Source organism: Camelus ferus, chromosome 10 (genome assembly GCF_009834535.1).
Source record: "Camelus ferus isolate YT-003-E chromosome 10, BCGSAC_Cfer_1.0, whole genome shotgun sequence".
Classification (NCBI taxonomy): domain Eukaryota; kingdom Metazoa; phylum Chordata; class Mammalia; order Artiodactyla; family Camelidae; genus Camelus; species Camelus ferus.
The window spans coordinates 54,183,998-54,197,076 of NC_045705.1; the positions used below are offsets into that span (position 1 = coordinate 54,183,998).

A 13,079-nucleotide genomic window follows, 5' to 3' on the forward strand; every position below is an offset into this window, starting at 1 on the left:
ACTTTCCTGAGTCACTCTCCTCAGCTAAAGCCCCAGAAGGCCCCTGTGAGATGTGAGTGAGCAGTCGACTCTGAGCTCAGTGCCTGGTGCATGGCATGTGTTTAATAAGTGATGATTTCTAATCCCTGGTTCCCCATCTAACCCCACTCATTCCTCCAGTTCTGGCCAAACCAAACCACTGGCTGTTTCCCACACGTGCCCCTTAACTTACCGTCGCCACCTTGCTTTGTGCATTGCTGGTCCCTGTGCTAGAAGTGTCCTCCTTCACCCCCATGGAAAGGGGTGTTTCTGGCCCAACAGTCCTTCAAGACTCACCTCAAATGCCCCCTCTTCAGCAAGCCAGGTGCCCCAACCTCTTCTTTCTCGGAACGTTTACTGAGTTTTCTCTGCCTATTTTGAGTAAGGGGTACATTCCTTAAATTCTATCCAGGCAGCGGACTTGTCTTACTCATTCTGTGTTCCTACCATAACAGTTCTCAGCACAGAGGATGGTTAAAAAATCATATGGTGACTGACATAACAAATGAGACCACAAGTCTGTTGACTTCAGGACACTTAGGAACTATGCTCTCTCTCTGCTGCTAAGAGTTTTCCTAGGTCCAGTGGGCCAGTTCTGATTTGGCGGCTTCCCCTACCTCCCAGAGAGCCAGGCCTCTCTTCCTACCAGCCTTGCCAGGCTCCCCTCCCTGCCACCCTAGCAAGGACTTGCACACCCGTCAGGCATCCACGTTGCTTAACCACAGCACTCTCCATCCCTCCCCCCATCCACACACCCCACCCAAAACCTCAGCCTACTTGAATAAGGTTCTGCTGCCCACAGCCTTTCCCTGCCTCCTCTTGGGGCTGGAAGCTTGCTCTGCGGCCCAGGCTGCAGACAAACAGTCAGAATTCCTAGTGTCGTGCCCAGTGCCCTCCTGGATCACTCCCTCCTATACCCACTCCTTCCTGGATGGTGTGAGCTCAATGTTTCAGACCACATGGCCCTGGTCCTCTGGGTACCAGGACTCCATGTTCTCGAAATCTTCCAGGAATGGCCCATGAGTCTGTAAGAGCCTTCATCCCCCAGTCAGGGGGTTAGGCCAAGACAGGCATCAGCAGAGAACACACACAGTACAATCCCTCCTTTGGGATTCTAACCACTTCTTCAGAGCCCTTCCTCTCTCCCACTGCCTGTCCTGGGTGGAATTTCAGCCTATGACTTGCAATCGAGAAGCTTCTGCACAGCTTTGTGGCTGTCCTTCCCTAGCCTTTCCACCCTCATCCCATCCTACATTTGCTGCAAGTCACCTCTCTGCTCAGAAGCCACCAATTGTTCCCCCAAATCCTATAGCACTTTTCATGAGACCTACAACCTTTCAGCAAAGCCTGCCTCCCCTGTGATTTCACCAACTCCTCTCCAGTCAGCACTGCCTGGATAATACCCTTTGTAGGTAGACTCCAACACATGCTCTAAAACAGTCGCCTGGCTCGAGTTATTTGGAATTTCTTACATCGTGTCACACTGAAATCTGCCCCTTCTTTAATCCTCGTGACCGTCACCACCGTGGCCCCTCAACCCTGCCCTCTGAGCAACGCAGAACATGCTCAATCCCTTGCCCACTTGAAAATCAGAATCACAGCCCTGGGTCTTCCATCTGTCCCGGGACCTTCCAAAGCTTACAGGGCAGGGACTCCAGCTGTGCAGCAGTAGGGGGCCGTACTCCACCTGCTCCCAAAGTGTTATGCCCAGAGTCTCACCTCCAGGGTGGGCCAGTCATGGCCACTGCAGAGAAAAGTGGGATGCCTACCTCCCACCCACCGGCCCAGGCCACGCCCCCTGCAAGCAGCGTCTAAAACCGGGATTTCTATTCATGTAGCCAGGCTACACCAAGTTCTGTGGGCTTTTCTACGTGGTTGGGTAGGAAACACACCAATTGATTTTTGGAGCCTCGGGTCAGGACTTTGGCCTCACCCCGCCACGTCCCATCAGGCTGGTTTAGGCTCTGAGCTCTCTGTTACCCTTGTCCTGTACACTGGTGACTGGCCACTTGAAATCAGCCTGTCCCCTCACCCTGCTGTGGACTTCTGCCTCTTGGACTTCGTGCTCCCCTCCACCATGGGGGTCCCACCTGGAGGCCCAGAGAATACTACCTGCCCCCTGAAACTTCAGAATAAGCCCTCTGGATGATGTAAATCACCCCTCTTGACAAAGTATATTTGCGAGGCTTCCTGAGAAGAAGATGATGATGATAATACCACTTACTATTTACGATGCGCTGGGCACTGTCACCAACATGTTATATACATCTTTGCATCTTTACAACAACCAAAGGAAATAGGCCTCTTACTGTTCCCATTTGACAGGCGAGGAACTTCAAGCCCAGAGAGGGAAAGATTTGCTCAAAGGAGCAACAGCAAGCCTGAGTAGAGCCAGGATTTAAACGAAGGGTTGTCTGAGCTGGCAGGGCCCTCAGAGACGAGGGAGGCCAAGTCCTCACGGTGGAGGAGCCCGTGCCTGCCATGCTGGAGTTGGGAGGGGCGGTGAGGAGTCAGTTTACTTGTCTTAGAGGCAGGGCAACACCCCTGCAAGGGGTTTTGTGCAGCTCCACTGAGCTGCACAGCGAAAACCTAGATGGACATGCAGGGCGGTGGCTGTTGTTACCGGGAGAGCAGCGTTGCATGGAAGAACCAGATGTCTTGGCCGGTCACAGGAAGAGCTTATGTAATAAAGCTTTTTCATGACATGTAGTCGAGGTCAGGTGTTTGAGCCAAGAACTATTCCTTTGCTTTGGTAAAATGTCGAATTAGAAGAATCCTCTTTTCCCACTCAAATTCAAGTTCTAACTTCTCCCCTCGCCCTCCTCCAATCCCATCTCCCCAGCCCCCGCTCCCCTTACCTGCCCCAGTGGCTTACTGAATCTGGAGTTTGAGACCCCACATCCCAGTACGCCAGGGACAGTCCTGTCCTCCCAGGATCCCATCCAATTCAGCATTGGTCCACCTCCTCTCACTTTCAGAAGTGTCCCAGTTTGGACAATAAATTAAATCGAATACTTTAGAACCTTAAAAAAACAAAACAAAACAAAAAACCCACTTTTCTTCTCTGGCACCTGTTTCCCTCCCATGAATGGAAATAACACTACCCGCCTCCTGAGACAAGCCCTTTGTAAAACCCACCAAAGCTGGAAGTTCCGCTCTCCCTCTGGAGGCAGCGTTCAGGGGCCAGTCTACACACCCCTCTGTTTCATCCATGAAGCAGCCCAGCTTCAAGCAAGCTATTCATGAGAAAACCTCTTTGATTCAGGGGAAACACAGCTTTGTGTTGTGGGAAGGAAACAGTTGCCCGTGAAGACAGAGGAGCTGTCACGTGTGTATGCAAGGAACAAAGGTAACCCAATTTTACTCTTCCTAAGCTTAGCTCTGGCTCTGCCCGTCTGTTCCCTTAGTCCCTACAGCAGATCTCCTGGCTCCTACACAACTAACACTTTTTCTTTCTCTCTCTCTCTCTCACTCACACACACACACACAGTGTCAGCCCAAGGAGTTCCTTCTGGCCAGGCTCTCTGGGCCTTCCTGCCAGAAGCAGGTTGGAGAGGTTTGCTAAGAAGACCTCTTGGGACACCCCAGTGCAGTCACAGCAGTGGCCCTCCTGGTCAGAGTGGTCCCTGCCCAGGCAAGAGGCCCCGCAACATCTGAGTGAGCCATTCCAACCATGTACACAAGTCACTGTGGATTTATGTCTTTGCCTGGGAGTCAGGGCAGGGATTCTGACTATGCCCACTAAACACGCCCCTGAGCAGGCAGAGCAACCCTGGGATTTGGGTTAACTCCTTCCCGGCGGGAAACAGATGTACCCAGAGCACAGCCTCTGGGAACGTCACAGCACCTGTAGTCGAGGGGTAGGTGGGGGCCATGACAGGCTCTATTCCCCACAGCCTCACCTGGGTGAACAACCTCTTCCCGGAGGTTTGCTAGTAGGCCTGCTAACCGTTTACCTCTGCGTAAGTTGTTCCTGAGACATGGACAACTCAGATCTCCAGTCTGCAATCTACAGCTGTCCCTGCTACTTTACCCCTGGGGGGCAAGCTCGAGCACATTTTGGTCTCAGTAAACACACATACACACACACTCAAAACAAGATGAGGTAGAAACCTGCCAGACCTAACTACATAGCTCATAAGAACCAAGAAGCTTGACAAGTTTTGACTCAAAGTTGAATCCCAGCATTTTTTGTGTCTTTGTCTTCGTCTTTGTCAATTACCACGTGCAGGCAATAATCAAAAGGTTTCACATTCTTTAATCCAGCTCTGCCTTAGCAAACCGAGGTAACCACTGCACCATGGCAAAGACAGGACTCATCCTGGGGGGCTGGAGGCTGAGGAGCTTGGCCAGGCAGAGAGGTGTGGAAGGGAAGGGTAAGGAGGGCAGGAGACCCAGCCTCAGGGCCACTGAGTCTCTTGGCAGATTCTGGACAAGGTCGCCCCTCCTCATCAGACAGCTGTGGCCCTCACTCAACCATGTAAATCTCTGACACTGGCCCTATGCACAGACCCCTGCTCAGAAAAGTTTCTCAGGGCTGACTGCCTTCCCCAGATAGGCATCTCCCACTACCCCAACTCCAATACTACACAGCCAACTTCTCATTACTGGTTGGATGTGTCCCGGAAGTTTGTCAGGGCGTGTTTGGGTCCTTGGAATACGTATTTCCATGGAACTGACAGATTGGTAATTGCAGTCTCAGAAAAAAAAAAAAAAAAAAAACATGTAATACACACGTACCCACACTAAGCACAAACAAGTGTAAGAGCGCTGAGACCATACGGGCACCCCTACTTCCCATCAGCCCACATCCCCAGAGGCCACAGGCCAGAAAGAAGGTCTCATGAGCCCTCACAGCCCCATTGGCTTTGGCTGCCAGCAGACACTTCCCCCTGAGTCTTTGACCTATAAGACTCCAGCCTTAGCTATTCTGCAGATGGAATTTGCCCCAAACCTTGTCTCTTTCTCATTTTTCACTGCCTAATGGAATCTCCATCTGGACCTTCCAGAAGTTCTTGTCTGGCCAAACCCACTGAGCTACAAAGAACAGAACCCAAGGCCAGAGGGCCAGAAGGCCTGGGTTCTGCCACCAGCAGCTGGGTGACCCTGGGTGGGTTTCTTTAGGCCTTGCCATCCTCATGGGTAAAAACAGAATGGGCCTGCAAGAAGCTACCCAAGGCTTGCTCCTGATTCCAAAAGGAATCAACACCCCCTCATTTCCCTTCCCCCTTCCAAGAGGTTTCTCCACGCCCTCATGCTGCTAACAATTGCTTCATTCTTCTCCCAGCAAACCAGCACAAAATGTCAGTGTCTAATTTGACTCTTTTCTCTCTCCCTCACATCCCGTCAGTCACCAAATCCTGCAGGATTTCTTGGCAAGCTCATTCACCTCCCTTTCCTCGGTCCATCCCTATAGCCATTGCCTTGATTTAGGTCCTAATCTATCTCAATGGGTTAGTCCAACAGCACATTCTTGTAAGAAGTTCCTCCCTGTCCCTCCAACCAGCCCTTCTCAGTCTTGAATCCTCCTGAAAGCACAGCTTTCACCTTGTCTCTTCTAGACTCCAAGACCTTCAAAGGCATCTGAATTACACGTACATTCTTTAACTTCAACTTTCAAGACCTTCCAGGAACTCTCCCCAGCCAGAGGCTCGAGTCTCACTCCTCCCAGGATCCCCCTCCCCACTCCACCCTATGACTCTAGCCACCTGTGGACCACTCATCAGGCTTGTCCTAGTCTTTCAGGTTCTGCTCTTGTTCCTTTCCTCATCTCCCCCCACCCCTCCAACTCCCTCCGTCCCACACCACCCCTGCCACATAAAACCACCCGCCCCTTTTCCCCTTTTACTGAGGCCGACACTGCAAAACCAGCTAGCTCAAGGCCATGTCTGCCACAGACTCTTCCTGGACATCTGTTAAGTATAGGGCTGAACATAGGGCTGATGCCTGCCCCAGGGCAGCTCAGAGTCTGAAGGGGGTGTGGCCAGAGACATGCAAATAAAGCCTCTAAGTACCATAGCAGAGATAGATATTGGATGCTAGACAATTTAGAGAAGAGGAAAAATGACTTGGGGGTGAGGGGAGGAGAGGTGTTTCAAGACTTTGATCTGCATCCTGAAGGATTAATAAGAATTCATTCATCTTGCGGAGCAGACACAAAAGGGCTTCCCAGGAAGAGGAAATAGTGTATGCAAAGGCAGAGATGCACAAAGGATAGAAACTGCTAAGCTACTCCATTTGGGGAACAGTGGAGATGCAGCTGGTGAGTCAAATTATTGCCAGCCTCTGTGGAGTCTTGAATGCCAAACAAGGATACCATACATTATCCCTTCAGAGAGGCAAAGCCTATCCCATCTTGTCTACACCTTCCATCCACAGATGTGTTACAGAAGCCAAGATTACAATTCAGCATGGAACTCAGTGATTAAAAGCATCATGCACAGTGAACGCTCAGTTCTCAGTGTGCCTGAATGTGTACGTGACAGAGAGAGGAAATGAAAGTAAGAATTATCAAGGAGCACCAAATAGAAATCATACATTTCCCAAGAGAAAGCTCAGAGTTAGCAGCTCCCTGGAACTCACAAAGCCTTGAGGAATCTGGGTCTAAAAGTAAACAGACTGCTAGAAGACAGCATCTCCGAGAAGGTTGTTTACTGAGGGTGGGAGAGATAAGAATGTGAAGACGCCAAGACCTGGCTTTCAGAGTCTATAAGCCTACCTTCCTGAGACGAGCTGTAGATTCTGCAAAAACTGAGACACACAGGTGTCATCAAGTGTTGAAATCAAAGAATGATGCCAGGAAACATAAAGTGGAACTGCTCTGAGGAAGGAGGAAGCAGGAAAGATAGTGACTCAGGAGAACACAAAGCTGCCAAGAGTTTCAGCCTAGTTGTGCCCACACCAAGCGGTGATGGTGTCACATTTTTTTTTCCCTCGAGTGTCACCTCTTGAATAAAGGTGTGCAGTCTGGGAACTTCATAAATGTTTAAATGCCTGAACGGCGGTATTCTTATTAGCTCTTCGTTCTCATATTTTACAAAAGGAGATCCACCAGAGGATTTTAAGCAGGAAAGGGTCACGAACAGATCTATATATCAGGAAGAAAATTTCTTGATGGCCGACTAAAAAACAACTTCCAAATATTACCGCAAATGTGACAGTCTCAAGGGCATGACATTCCTTGTCCAAAGCTCAATTCTTTCAGGATTGTTTCTTCCTCCTCACTTTTCAGCCTGGCACCCCAGTCCATAGATTCTCTCTAGTCTCATCCACCTGTCCCACTCTCTAGGGTCCAATACCCGCCCTCACCACTTCTATCTTAATTGATCGTGCAGGTCCTAATGAGCCTCTACACCCCCAGTGTCTTTTCCAGCTGGTCACTGCTTCCCGTAGCCCGGCCAGAGTCCACCCCACCAGTTCCCACCTGATTTTCATCAGAACCCAGGGGAAATTGGTTAAAAACATGCTAGACCTACTTAATTGGAGTAGTTTAAAAGCTCCCCAGGCGATTCTGAGGCACAGACAGATTTGCAAACTACTTTTCTTAATCCTCAAAGGGACTGTACCACTGAGGACTTGTAAGAAATGCAGAAGGTCAGGTCCCACACTTGACCTGGGAATCAGAATCTGCATTTGAACAAGATGCCCCAGGTGATTCTTAAGTTTGTTAAAGGTTGAGAAGCACCGCTCTACACTGTTGCCAGACCACTCATTCTACAAATATTTACTGGATTTTCTCCATCGGGCTAGGGGTTGAGAGGTTGGGAGGGTCAAGGGCCAAGGTTCCTGACTTTAAATTCACAGAACCATCAATCAATCTTCTGCTTAAAAACCATTACTGGTTCCCATGCTTTCAAAGTCCAGACTTCTCCCACCTGGCCTTCTTGGCCCGCTGGAGCCAGGTTTCTTCCTTCTCACCAGCTTTACTGTCTACCACTCGCCACAGGAGCCAAGCTGGGCCACTTGCCACTTCTCACAGCTACCCAGTGCTTGCCTGCCTACAAAGCTCTCATAGCCCAGGTCACGCTCTGCCCACCTCTGCCTGGAGAAACCCAGGAGAAGTCCTTTGAGGTCCATCACACACCCATCCGCTTCTTGAAGTTAACCCAGATTTTCCCTGCTCAGATGAAAGACAAATTCCCACAACTCTTTGCTCTTACCTCCTTTATAGCATTTATCTCATTCCACTTAGTCTTATTAAAGTCAGTGCACCTGCCGTAGCTACCCCAGTAGAGACCATATTTGTCTCTGCAATAGCAGTAAGCTAATAACTGGCACACCATCAAATCTCAAAGTAATAATAACAATAATGTATTAAATAAAATTATGGATGGGGGAGGGTATAGCTCAGTGGTAGGGTGTGTGCTTAGCATGCTCGAGGTCCTGAGTTCAATTGCCTGTACCTCCATTTAAAAAATAAATAAATAAATAAATAAACCTAATTAGCTCCCTCCAGAAAAGCAAACAAAACAACAACCAAATGCAATCAGTAAAATCCCTTAAAAAAAGATGTTTAAAAAAAATTATGAAGGCACTAAGTGAAAAGTTTACCAAACTCCCCATCTACCACTTCAAAGTCACTTAAATATTAATTTAAGCAGATTACATAAAATGGGCTGCCTCTCAAGCCCCAAAGAGAAATAATCTCCAAATCAAATCATATTTTGTGTTTTTCATATAGTACAAATAATAGACTGAATGTGCTGAAGATGAATTTTGTGTACAGCCAACTACCTTTCTGTAGTTGGGCATTTAACTTAACAGAATGCAACAAAAAATTTGGGAATACTTTAGATAATTAAGGAACTGGGAGAGGGAGGAGAGATGAAAAAGACAGGAAGTAAATCAAAACATGGAAAAAAGAGACTGAGCTATACCAAATATCCAGCTGCTCTAAAAGTAAAAATATAATACTCTGGATTTGTTTTTTAAGAGGATTAAATGCTGGCTAGAATGCCTGTTTTGATCTTAAAGTTTGGAAGTTCTGGTCTTTAAACATATCTTATTTGCATCTGAAAAACAACTGCAGGTCTGGAGTAGGGGGTATCAGGAGGGAGAGGGGCCCACGTTCAAATAGGACTATCCCCACCTTGCAGTCTACTGGGACGCAGTGACTTGAGATTTGGAAAGGCATGTTGCACTTCTGCAATTACGGTATTGAGCTGGTCTCAGCCAAGGCGTTGCAGCTGGACACGCGCTCTACCGAACACCGATTTGCTTGGGCAAATCGACCGTAAGCTTCCCTACCACCTTGGGCTCTCTGTCTCTTTAGACTACGCCGCTGCTCAAGCTGACTGAGCAGAGTTCTGACATACCACACATAACTGAGGTGAACGGCCACCATGCGCATCTCCAGAGCCATCCTGACACCTGTAGGAGCGCGGACTGTTCCGTAGACCCCGGGCAGAACTGGGTGGAGACTTGGAGCAAATTTACAAGAGTTATACCCTCCTCCCAGTTTTCTGGACCAGAGAAGGGGAGGAGGTTCCGTCCCCGCGCCTGCGACACGCTCTGGGGCTGATATAGGAACTGTGCCCCTCCCCACGCCCCAAGCGGTTCTTGGAGCTGGGGGCTCTCGGTTCCCCAGGCAATGCCCCTGCGGGAGCTCCCAGTCCCGACCGCGCCGCAGACCTGGGGGCGTGGGGACCGCCCACTGACCTGGGTGCGGGGCTTCTCTCCGGGCAGCTCAGGTGTGCGGGCCTTTCCCGTGTCGCTCCCACCTCAGAACATGAGAGCCAAGAACCAAGCTGCAGGCCACTGACCCACCGACCAACTGACCGACCAACCAGCGAACCGACCGGCAGCGGCCGGGCCTGGAGCCCACGTGACGGGGGCGGGGACCCGCGGGAGACTCGTCCCGGAGCGCCGGTTCCCTCACCGCCCCACCTTCTTCCCGGGCCCGCCCCTCTGCCACGCCCCCTCCCTCTCAGGTTCAGTTGCGGCCCTCAGGGACCAGGCCGCGCAGGGTTCCAGTTCCCCAGGGACCCGCCTCGTCAACCCCGCCCCTTCGAACCTGCTAATCCCCGCCCCGTAGGCCGAGCTCGGCGTCCCCAAGCCCCGCCTATCTCGGGAAGCCCCGCCCTCCCAGAGCCCCGCCCGTCCCCTGTCACCACCCACTCCAGCACCCTTCTCGCCCCGGGGGAGACGCCGGGGGCTGTTCCCAGCTTCTCAGCCCCTAGGCTTCTCCGGCCCTTCAGCACCGCTCCCTGGCCGTAGGGAATGAGAGCAAGCAGACCGGGAACTTGTGTGTAGAATTGCAGAGAGAAGCTGTAGAAAAAACGTTTTAGATGCCCCCCAACACACAGACACACAGACACAGACACACACAGACACACACACACACGCGCGCAGAGCGCAGCAACCGTTTGGATGTGCGGACTTCCCGGGCCCCTGCGATCCTGTCCAAATGAGGTTGGCCTGAGCGCCCCCAGTTTGGGAGTCACCCTACGGTCTGGGCGCGCTTGAACCCGGCGACCTGGGGTGGAGGGCCCTCTAGTGGTCGGCTCCAATTAGAGGCAAGTGGAGTCCGTTCTTGTGAACAGATGAGGACAAGCAGCACTACCCTGTGCCCAGCACCGAGGCGGAGTTCAACAGGCCCAAGAAAAGCTTTGGCGAAGTCTGACCACATGGATTCTAGAACAGTCGCAAGACTGGGCCCGGGGACCTAGTCCAATGCCTTCCCCCAGCAAACGGCCTGAATCCCCTTTGGTTGTACTGCTAGGTTGTTACCCTGCCTAGGCCTCCAATAACTGGTTGCTCAGTTCAGCTGATTAAAATCCCTGTGGGCCTCAGATGGCATCAGCACCACGGACTCTGGCATAGTCCCCAGCTCTAGCAGGAGCCGCTACCACCCTAGCCTCAGTTTTTTCCTATGTTTCTTATAGGCTGGACTCTTGACAAACTCCACAAGACACATCTTTTTTCATATTACCCTGGTGGCCCGAAATTACCAGTGTGCCCAGAAGACTTGTACATGAGAACAAAACTTAAGCCACTTTAGCAAATATGAGACTGGTCACTGCAGGAACCCGGCCAGAGGCAGACCAAGGGCAAAGCCAGCAGAGGAAGGCTGGGGCCCACAAGAGTTGTGTTACAACAGGACACTCTAGTCCTCTTTCACTTCCTTAAAATAGCAGCACAGAGGCTTTTGAAGAGGAGGCTGCCACAGTTCACACGAGTTCATGGGTGTTTCCAAATCCCACGTTAACCCCCTAGAGGACCCACAGCCACCCCCCTATGCTAGTCTGTTCTTTAGAACTATACAATTACTTTTTTAAAAATCACTTTAACAGAAACGATATAAATGACACCTACTGCAAACAAATTTATGGTTACCAAAGGGAAAGGAGGGGAGGGATAAATTAGGAGTTTGGGATTAGCAGATACAAACTACTATATATAAAATAGATAAACAACAAGGTTCTACTGTATAGCACAGGGGACTAGATTCTATAACTTGTAATAACCTATAATGGAAAAGAATCTGAAAAAGTATATATGTGTAACTGAATCATTTTACTATACACCTGAAACTAACACAATACTGTAAATCAGCTATACTTCACTTTTTTTTTAAATGGTGTATGTAAGTCACTGACTTTCCGGCTTACTCACACGTTGGAACCACTTTGGGAGAGGGGGCTTAAGGAATACAGTACTGTCTGGGCCCACCTCCAGAGGCTCTAATTTAATAGTCTGGGAGTACGACCTGGCATTAGGATTTTTAAAAGCTCCTCAGGTGGTTCTTAGGTGCAGTCAAGTTTAAAAACCACTGGCCTAGGTCTTAGGAACTTCATTCCTCACTAAAATCCAACAAGAGACCCACCATTGAAAAATTTATCTAACAGAAACCCAAGAAGTATTCATGGGCCTGCATGTCCAGCCCTGGCTCCCAGGAAACAAAATGGTCCATCAACAGAAGCTTCCTGGAGAAAATATCTCGACTTAAAAAAGTGATTCTAGCTGCAGGAATTTAAGACACTAGAGTGGGTTGTTAGTGGTAGTGGCAGGTGTGCCCTGCAGAACTGTCAAATCAAAGCCTATCACAGATGAAAGGCAGACAGCACGTTACCGGCTAGCTCTCTGCACCTCTAACGGTACTGTGTGCAGGACCTTCGCATAGTTCCACTCACTGAGAATTCCCCCACTACTTTCCTCTGTGAGGCAGCCCAGTCCTTTTCTCTGTGAAACAGATAATGTTATGTTACCCATGCGGCAGCTGATGTCCCCAAACCCATGGAGTCCCCATGTTTATTTATTCATACCTGCCTCATTCCTGAATGGATTGGGGCTCTCAGTGAGAATGTTACTGCTGATTTTCTTCCCTAAAGTATAAAATATTCTTTGATTTATAGAGTGCATTTCTGACCCAGATGATGGTTCTTTTACAGACCAATAAAATGCTTGAACATTTTTACAACTAAAGTGTAACTGAATCTGGATTTCTGATATCTTGTCATTTGGGGGATTTTATTTGCCTCTGTTGCTTTAAAATTCAAGGCAGAGAAGTTGTTGACTGTAGGAGAAATAAAGTGAATTCAAATTTTGTGTTAAAAAAAATCACTTTGGTAGAACGGTGGGTAACTGCACTTTCTCCATGGGGGTGAGTAATTCCATTCTGCCAAGGACCTCCTCAAATGCTATGGGAAAAAAAAAAGAACAAAAATCCTCTCTTCCTGCCTATGGTCCCAGCCGGGGCTTGAAAGAATCAAGAAAGCAGCTGCAAACACACAGAGCAAACCCTCTCATGTGACCAACCTGGAAAGAAAGAGGCCTCCGCACATGACACAGACTGGCACCCCCAGGCTGCAGTAGATGAACGCATGGGAAAGTTTGAAGAAGTCCCTCTGGATGGGCACAGCTGCCCTCTGTCCCCTGGCCACATGGCATGCCTGCTGCGGCGGGGTGTCCTGTGCAGGCTATCCACTGGCTTTCATCCAGATTCCAGAATATTTAACGAGGGCCTCAGGGTGTTGGGGCTTGTTCACATTAAACCCAAGCACATGCAGCGCTCCCTGAAACGTCTATGCTGCGGGTATTTAGGCAAATATAATATGAGGAGG

General features: G+C 49.7%; 1 protein-coding gene across 2 annotated transcripts in view; it reads right to left on the minus strand.

Moving 5' to 3' along the window:
* PPFIBP2 (PPFIA binding protein 2) overlaps nt 1-9,879 on the minus strand; it is a 144,738-nt gene extending 134,859 nt beyond the window's left edge. Inside the window, exon 1 of one of the 2 annotated variants that reach the window (XM_032489115.1) lies at nt 9,676-9,879. The gene's annotated coding sequence lies outside the window, so the exon portion shown is untranslated. The remainder of the gene's footprint in view (nt 1-9,675) is intronic. The other variant, XM_032489111.1, reaches the window with a different exon arrangement.
* Between the last annotated feature and the right edge of the window lie 3,200 nt (nt 9,880-13,079).